This window comes from Neolamprologus multifasciatus, chromosome 8, assembly GCF_963576455.1.
Source record: "Neolamprologus multifasciatus chromosome 8, fNeoMul1.2, whole genome shotgun sequence".
In the NCBI taxonomy this organism is placed as follows: Eukaryota; Metazoa; Chordata; class Actinopteri; order Cichliformes; family Cichlidae; genus Neolamprologus; species Neolamprologus multifasciatus.
This window is the reverse complement of record NC_140446.1, coordinates 173,115-180,986: the sequence shown is the minus strand read 5'-3', so window position 1 is coordinate 180,986 and position 7,872 is coordinate 173,115. Positions and strand designations below refer to the sequence as shown.

At 52.0% G+C, this 7,872-nt stretch overlaps 1 long non-coding RNA gene across 1 annotated transcript in view; it reads left to right on the top strand.

Annotated features, from left to right (window-relative positions):
* LOC146512000 (uncharacterized) overlaps positions 1–7,872 on the top strand; it is a 192,860-nt gene that overhangs the window by 13,938 nt on the left and 171,050 nt on the right. The gene's annotated exons all lie outside the window — the stretch shown is intronic.

The following is a 7,872-nucleotide window of genomic DNA, read 5'->3' as shown; positions in this document are numbered from 1 at the left end:
GACGGCTGGATTTTCAGTGGGGAATCTTTATCCGGCGCCTCTTCTCGTTCTGTTAATCCCATCGGAAAGAGGCTTACAGCAGATCCATCGTTATCGTCCAGCGTTATAGCCCTGCATATAGTTTTGGACATAATGCGATATTTGAATATTTGAACGTGTAATTACGAGCCCAACAATACGATCCCTGTATGAGGTTATTCAGCCCATGAAGGTGTGAAAACACTCTTACTTGATGTAGTATTTCCCTCCGTCTGCAGTGTAAGCTTCCTCCCAGCCGTTTCAAATGCTGCCCAGAGGACATCAGAGCAGAAACTGACACACACTCTCGTTCAGAGCGGAGGGTCTGTGGCGTCTCGTTCAGAGTGGAGGGTCTGTGGCGTCTCGTTCAGAGTGGAGGGTCTGTGACGTCTCGTTCAGAGGGTCTGTGACGTCTCGTTCAGAGTGGAGGGTCTGTGGCGTCTCGTTCAGAGCGGAGGGTCTGTGGCGTCTCGTTCAGAGCGGAGGGTCTGTGGCGTCTCGTTCAGAGTGGAGGGTCTGTGACGTCTCGTTCAGAGGGTCTGTGGCGTCTCGTTCAGAGTGGAGGGTCTGTGGCGTCTCGTTCAGAGTGGAGGGTCTGTGGCGTCTCGTTCAGAGTGGAGGGTCTGTGACGTCTCGTTCAGAGGGTCTGTGATGTCTCGTTCAGAGGGTCTGTGACGTCTCGTTCAGAGGGTCTGTGGCGTCTCGTTCAGAGTGGAGGGTCTGTGACGTCTCGTTCAGAGTGGAGGGTCTGTGGCGTCTCGTTCAGAGTGGAGGGTCTGTGACGTCTCGTTCAGAGTGGAGGGTCTGTGGCGTCTCGTTCAGAGTGGAGGGTCTGTGACGTCTCGTTCAGAGTGGAGGGTCTGTGGCGTCTCGTTCAGAGTGGAGGGTCTGTGGCGTCCCGTTCAGAGTGGAGGGTCTGTGGCGTCTCGTTCAGAGTGGAGGGTCTGTGGCGTCTCGTTCAGAGTGGAGGGTCTGTGACGTCTCGTTCAGAGGGTCTGTGACGTCTCGTTCAGAGTGGAGGGTCTGTGGCATCTCGTTCAGAGTGGAGGGTCTGTGGCGTCTCGTTCAGAGGGTCTGTGGCATCTCTCTCAGAGTGGAGGGTCTGTGACGTCTCGTTCAGAGTGGAGGGTCTGTGGCATCTCGTTCAGAGTGGAGGGTCTGTGACGTCTCGTTCAGAGGGTCTGTGGCGTCTCGTTCAGAGTGGAGGGTCTGTGGCATCTCGTTCAGAGTGGAGGGTCTGTGGCGTCTCGTTCAGAGTGAAGGGTCTGTGACGTCTCGTTCAGAGTGGAGGGTCTGTGGCGTCTCGTTCAGAGTGGAGGGTCTGTGACGTCTCGTTCAGAGTGGAGGGTCTGTGACGTCTCGTTCAGAGGGTCTGTGGCGTCTCGTTCAGAGTGGAGGGTCTGTGGCGTCTCGTTCAGAGTGGAGGGTCTGTGGCGTCTCGTTCAGAGTGGAGGGTCTGTGACGTCTCGTTCAGAGTGGAGGGTCTGTGGCGTCTCGTTCAGAGTGAAGGGTCTGTGACGTCTCGTTCAGAGTGGAGGGTCTGTGGCATCTCGTTCAGAGTGGAGGGTCTGTGACGTCTCGTTCAGAGTGGAGGGTCTGTGACGTCTCGTTCAGAGTGGAGGGTCTGTGGCATCTCGTTCAGAGTGGAGGGTCTGTGGCGTCTCGTTCAGAGGGTCTGTGGCGTCTCTCTCAGAGTGGAGGGTCTGTGACGTCTCGTTCAGAGTGGAGGGTCTGTGGCATCTCGTTCAGAGTGGAGGGTCTGTGACGTCTCGTTCAGAGGGTCTGTGGCGTCTCGTTCAGAGTGGAGGGTCTGTGGCATCTCGTTCAGAGTGGAGGGTCTGTGACGTCTCGTTCAGAGGGTCTGTGGCGTCTCGTTCAGAGGGTCTGTGGCGTCTCTCTCAGAGTGGAGGGTCTGTGACGTCTCGTTCAGAGTGGAGGGTCTGTGGCATCTCGTTCAGAGTGGAGGGTCTGTGACGTCTCGTTCAGAGGGTCTGTGGCGTCTCGTTCAGAGTGGAGGGTCTGTGGCATCTCGTTCAGAGTGGAGGGTCTGTGACGTCTCGTTCAGAGTGGAGGGTCTGTGACGTCTCGTTCAGAGGGTCTGTGGCGTCTCGTTCAGCGGGTCTGTGGCGTCTCTCTCAGAGTGGAGGGTCTGTGACGTCTCGTTCAGAGTGGAGGGTCTGTGACGTCTCGTTCAGAGTGGAGGGTCTGTGGCGTCTCGTTCAGAGTGGAGGGTCTGTGACGTCTCGTTCAGAGGGTCTGTGGCATCTCGTTCAGAGTGGAGGGTCTGTGACGTCTCGTTCAGAGGGTCTGTGACGTCTCGTTCAGAGTGGAGGGTCTGTGACGTCTCGTTCAGAGTGGAGGGTCTGTGGCATCTCGTTCAGAGTGGAGGGTCTGTGACGTCTCGTTCAGAGGGTCTGTGACGTCTCGTTCAGAGTGGAGGGTCTGTGACGTCTCGTTCAGAGTGGAGGGTCTGTGACGTCTCGTTCAGAGTGGAGGGTCTGTGACGTCTCGTTCAGAGGGTCTGTGACGTCTCGTTCAGAGTGGAGGGTCTGTGACGTCTCGTTCAGAGGGTCTGTGGCGTCTCGTTCAGAGTGGAGGGTCTGTGACGTGTCGTTCAGAGTGGAGGGTCTGTGGCATCTCGTTCAGAGTGGAGGGTCTGTGACGTCTCGTTCAGAGGGTCTGTGACGTCTCGTTCAGAGTGGAGGGTCTGTGACGTCTCGTTCAGAGTGGAGGGTCTGTGGCGTCTCGTTCAGAGGGTCTGTGGCGTCTCGTTCAGAGTGGAGGGTCTGTAGCATCTCGTTCAGAGTGGAGGGTCTGTGACGTCTCGTTCAGAGTGGAGGGTCTGTAGCATCTCGTTCAGAGTGGAGGGTCTGTGACGTCTCGTTCAGAGTGGAGGGTCTGTGACGTCTCGTTCAGAGTGGAGGGTCTGTAGCATCTCGTTCAGAGTGGAGGGTCTGTGACGTCTCGTTCAGAGAGTCTGTGGCGTCTCGTTCAGAGTGGAGGGTCTGTGGCATCTCGTTCAGAGTGGAGGGTCTGTGACGTCTCGTTCAGAGGGTCTGTGGCGTCTCGTTCAGAGTGGAGGGTCTGTGACGTCTCGTTCAGAGTGGAGGGTCTGTGACGTCTCGTTCAGAGGGTCTGTGACGTCTCGTTCAGAGGGTCTGTGACGTCTCGTTCAGAGTGGAGGGTCTGTGGCGTCTCGTTCAGAGTGGAGGGTCTGTGACGTCTCGTTCAGAGTGGAGGGTCTGTGGCGTCTCGTTCAGAGGGTCTGTGGCGTCTCGTTCAGAGTGGAGGGTCTGTGGCATCTCGTTCAGAGTGGAGGGTCTGTGACGTCTCGTTCAGAGGGTCTGTGGTGTCTCGTTCAGAGTGGAGGGTCTGTGACGTCTCGTTCAGAGTGGAGGGTCTGTGACGTCTCGTTCAGAGGGTCTGTGGCGTCTCGTTCAGAGTGGAGGGTCTGTGACGTCTCGTTCAGAGTGGAGGGTCTGTGGTGATTCACGTATTACTGATGTGGCTGGCTTACCGGCAATCCCCTGTCCTCCTTCTGTCCATATCCGGCTATCCGTCCTCAATACGTGTCTCTCTTTTTCACTATTTGCTACATTTGCAATATTCTGTTCAGCCAGCTGGAGGATAAAGTGACTGTAATCGTACCTGTGCAGATATATTATTACTCCATCTATCTTCTCATCCTCACTAATGTGCACAAGCGCTGGTTATTGATTCAGCAGTAACCTCTCAATAAATAAATAAATGATGACAATGTAGAAATGCCAAAACCTGCAGTTCCTCTAATGTCCACTGGAGGCTAACATGAGTCAGTCCTCAGAGACAGATGCAACACTCGTCATGTCCGAGTCTGTTCTCAGATGAACATTTCCACAATCGTCGTCACCTTGGTTTCTAAAACCTGGACGTGACCACGAAGATGTTTCTCATTGGTTAATTACTTACCAATTAGAACTTTTCACAGCTTCACTGCAGCTGATTGGTGTTTAAGTTCATCTCTTCCATTCAAGCTGTGACTGGAGCAGCATGCTAGCAATCAATGCAATCACATGGAAGTTGTTGCCAATCAGTTGGGGAATATCAGTGGTCGCCAGGAGCTCCCTGATCAATCTGCAGACCTGTGAGACTCGAGCAATAATTTTCCCACCAACTGCCATCAACCTCCAGCAACCACTCGCAATCAGCCAGGAAATACAGATTTTTCTCCCATGACCGGAGGTCACTAGACGGTTGCAGACCGGTCTCTAGACCTGTGTGACTCAGGCTTCACTCACTCCATCTTACAGGATCAACCATAGCTATCGCCATCTGGTGGCCTTCAGATGGAAGACAATTTTCCTCCTTTCAGAACAATGTGCCTGTTTAAATAATTGGATAGTAAAAGATGCTTCACACACTGCAGCTAGCAGGCAGTGCTTGCCCCTGTCCACAGCACCATGTGCAAACAGGCTACAATTCTCTGGCCCAAACGCTAACCTTAACCACCATCGATTAGTCCCGTGTGTGCGACGTCTGTGTAAACGAGGGTGGAGTCTCGTCTGTATGACGCCGTTACCTCAGGTATGAACGAGCACTATTACGACTACACAGGAACGCGCTGAAAGACGACATTTGCAGGATAATCCTCCCAACCCCAGAGGACGAGCTTGAAAATGCTGATGGGGAAACACTTGTCTTACAGCCTGCGGTCACCACAAGCGTCGGGCTGCAGCATCCCATAATAAACAGAATGTCCGTGTTAGTGTTTCATATAAAACAAACGCACATTTTCCCTCGTCCGTCTCACAGACACGAATTAGAGGACACAGGTGTCGTTACTGGATGTAATAAAACGTTCCCACAGAGCTGTGTCAGCCTGTTTCTGCCTCTGTGCTTCCTCTGCATCACACAATAATCTGCACGCGTGTGCACGGAGACGCCGGAACAGAGACACCTGACCTGTGGTTTCACCCCGGCGGCCTGAGCGCTGCAGGGAGGCCCGTGAGACGGGAGGCAGGAGGGGCAACATCGACGAGGGACCGAGCAGCTCCTGGAAACAAATGCTCTGCAGTTCCATGTTTTTGTGCTCGACCTCCACACGACCTCAGTAAAAACACGCAGACAGGAAGTGAGAGCGCATGACTGCTGCAGGAGGAGATAATCATGTTTTTATCATGCAGCCGAGTGCGTGCAGCTGACTCAGAGCATGCGCATCCATGTGGGTTGCGGTGGGAACTCGGTGCAATCATGAAGTTCGTCAAAGCTAAAGCCTTACGTTTAAGAACAAAAACTAAAAAGATTTTTAAAAACTGGGAGCGCGCTCTTGACTCGTCCACTGAAAACACAGAATTCCCGTCTAAAGCATTTTGGGATGGACGGAGGACCTGCTCCCACATCTTTGTGTCTCTGTCTCTGCTCTGCTGCTGCTCCATCACGCCCTTCCTCTGCCAATATGAAGCATCGAGGCTTCCTGGAGCCGGTTTGGAAAGTCTGACGGGATCAAAGTCCCGCTGAACTCTGAGACAAAGTCAACGTGGAAAGTCTGACCACGAGAAGGAGGAGACAGACGTGTGTGGAAGCGGTTTTAGCCTTATGTTTCTTGAACTTTGGGTGACTTGAAGATTGGGGATAAAATGGTTAAAAGACATCAAACAGTTAAAACTTTGGTGTTTGTTGAGGCCCGAAAAGAGATTATACACCACAGGAAGACCTGCAGGAACCCTGGAAGTGAAAATGATCATTCATTACACTCTCCGTGGGAACAGTTCCCTTTCACTGAGCCATGCTGCTGGTGAGGTTATTCATCTTTAACGTCCACAGTTCAGCAGGGTCGTTCAGACTACGCTGGGTCCATGTGCTGGACACCATCGCCACGGTTAACCATCCAGTCTTTAATGATGACGAGGTTTAAAGCTACAGCGCATTGCCCTCTGAGTGCATGACGGATCTCTAACGCTACACTTCTGAAGCTTTGGACAGATACATACACGCCAACATCTTCTGCAGCTGACCAATCACACGAGCCGAAGATGAAGTAAGGAATGACCAGCTGCAGATCTTTCCTGCTCCAGTTCAGGAGTAACGTCTATAAAAAGCTTCCCGTGTACCTTCATGGCGTATCCGATCTGGGATTTATTGAACGTCCTCCTGATCCCACCTGTGTGAGCGCCTGTGAGGATGACGTCACACAGACAGGAAGCTGAGGCCGTGCAGGCCGAGACTTGGTCAGACACACAGTAACTTCACACAGATGCATTTTGGGAGGAGAGCTGAATGAACACGAGAGTAAGCCATAGGAGGCATTGTTGTCATGGTAACAGTGTGAGTCGTCACAAACGAGGAATGAAGCCGACGAGCTGATTGTGTCTCAGGCAGGGAGCGTGGACGCCGCTACACTTATAGGGACCAAATGCAGGCATGTTTGAGACTCACAGTTTTAGTGGCAGGGTTGCAGCTGGGTTATGGTTAGGGCGAGGGTTAGGGCGAGGGTTAGGGGTTATGGTTAGGGCGAGGGCGAGGGTTAGTGTAAGCGGCTCGGGAAAGCATTATGTCCCCACAAATGCATGAAAACGAGTGTGTGTGTGAGATCTGATCCTGAAGGCCTGCGGTTTGTCTCCGGCGGTCAGATCCTCTGGAGCAATAAAACTGAACGAGAGCCAGCGGTCTGATTTTAAAGCCGAGCAGGTTTCCAGGCAACCAGCGGTGTGATGAAGATGAGCTACAGGTGAGCGTGATGAAGCTCCGGATCAGACTGACCTACTTTCTCTGCTGATTATCTCTAACAGGACGTCTGTGTCCTGAGCCGTGGCTGTTAATTATGTAACGGCGCCCACGCGCTGACGGAGGGAAATTAGGTGACTGTGTCACAGACCTGCTGAAGCCAAACAGCTTTCTCCAGCAAATACACAGAGCCCAAAGAAGGACTCCATCACATATATAAATCTCAGTCAAAGCAGCAAGAAGTAAGTTCTAGTTAACGGTTGTAGCTGCCGCTGCCTCTGAGACGAGCACAAAGTATAAAGTTTTGGGGGTTTTCTGTTTTTTTCAGCAGCTCCACATTTAAAAGATATTTTCTGTGAATTGACACAAAATGTGTTTTTATTCATTTTTGCTTTCAGAACAGAGTTTTTACTGGTTTTACTGTAATTATAGATGCTTATCTGTGGAGCAGTTAAAGAGCCACGACATTCTGATTTTAGGAGCGCACAACTGAAGATGAGTTCGTCTGTGCTGGTTTACGTGATGTTTAGATTAATTTAGAGAGATGGTCGTTTTCCTTGAAATAATCTCTTGTTCCTGAAAGCAAAGAGGCTGCAGCTGTTTGTGCTTCTCCTGCTGCGCCCACTTTTCCACCAATCGGCTGCTAAGCTGCACAGACAGCAGCGCTCTCCTGCTCGTGGTTTGTTGCACAGATTCCTGCGTAGCCAACGACCAGCACAAACACAGAGCAGTAACTAAAAAATGCTCACAGACACCAAAACAAATGTTCAGCTCACTCCAAGCCTCCACAGCATGTCTGTATCCTGTCTTCCTTCTCTCACCCCAACCAATCACAGCAGATGGCCCCGCCCCTCCCTGAGCCTGGTTCAGCTGGAGGTTTCTTCCTGTTAAAAGGGAGTTTTTCCTTCCCACTGTCGCCAAAGTGCTGCTCATAGGGGTCATATGATTGTTGGGTTTTTCTCTATTATCGTGGGGTCTATAAAGCGCTCTGAGGCGACTGTTGTTGTGATTTGGTGCAACAAACATTTAATTGAACGAAAGGTCTGAACAATAAAATGAAAACCTCCAAAGTCAGAGCTACAGATCTCACAGCAAACTGAACCTCGTCCTGTTTCTGAAGTGCTTCTTAAAGCAAAGACAGAACTATCCACT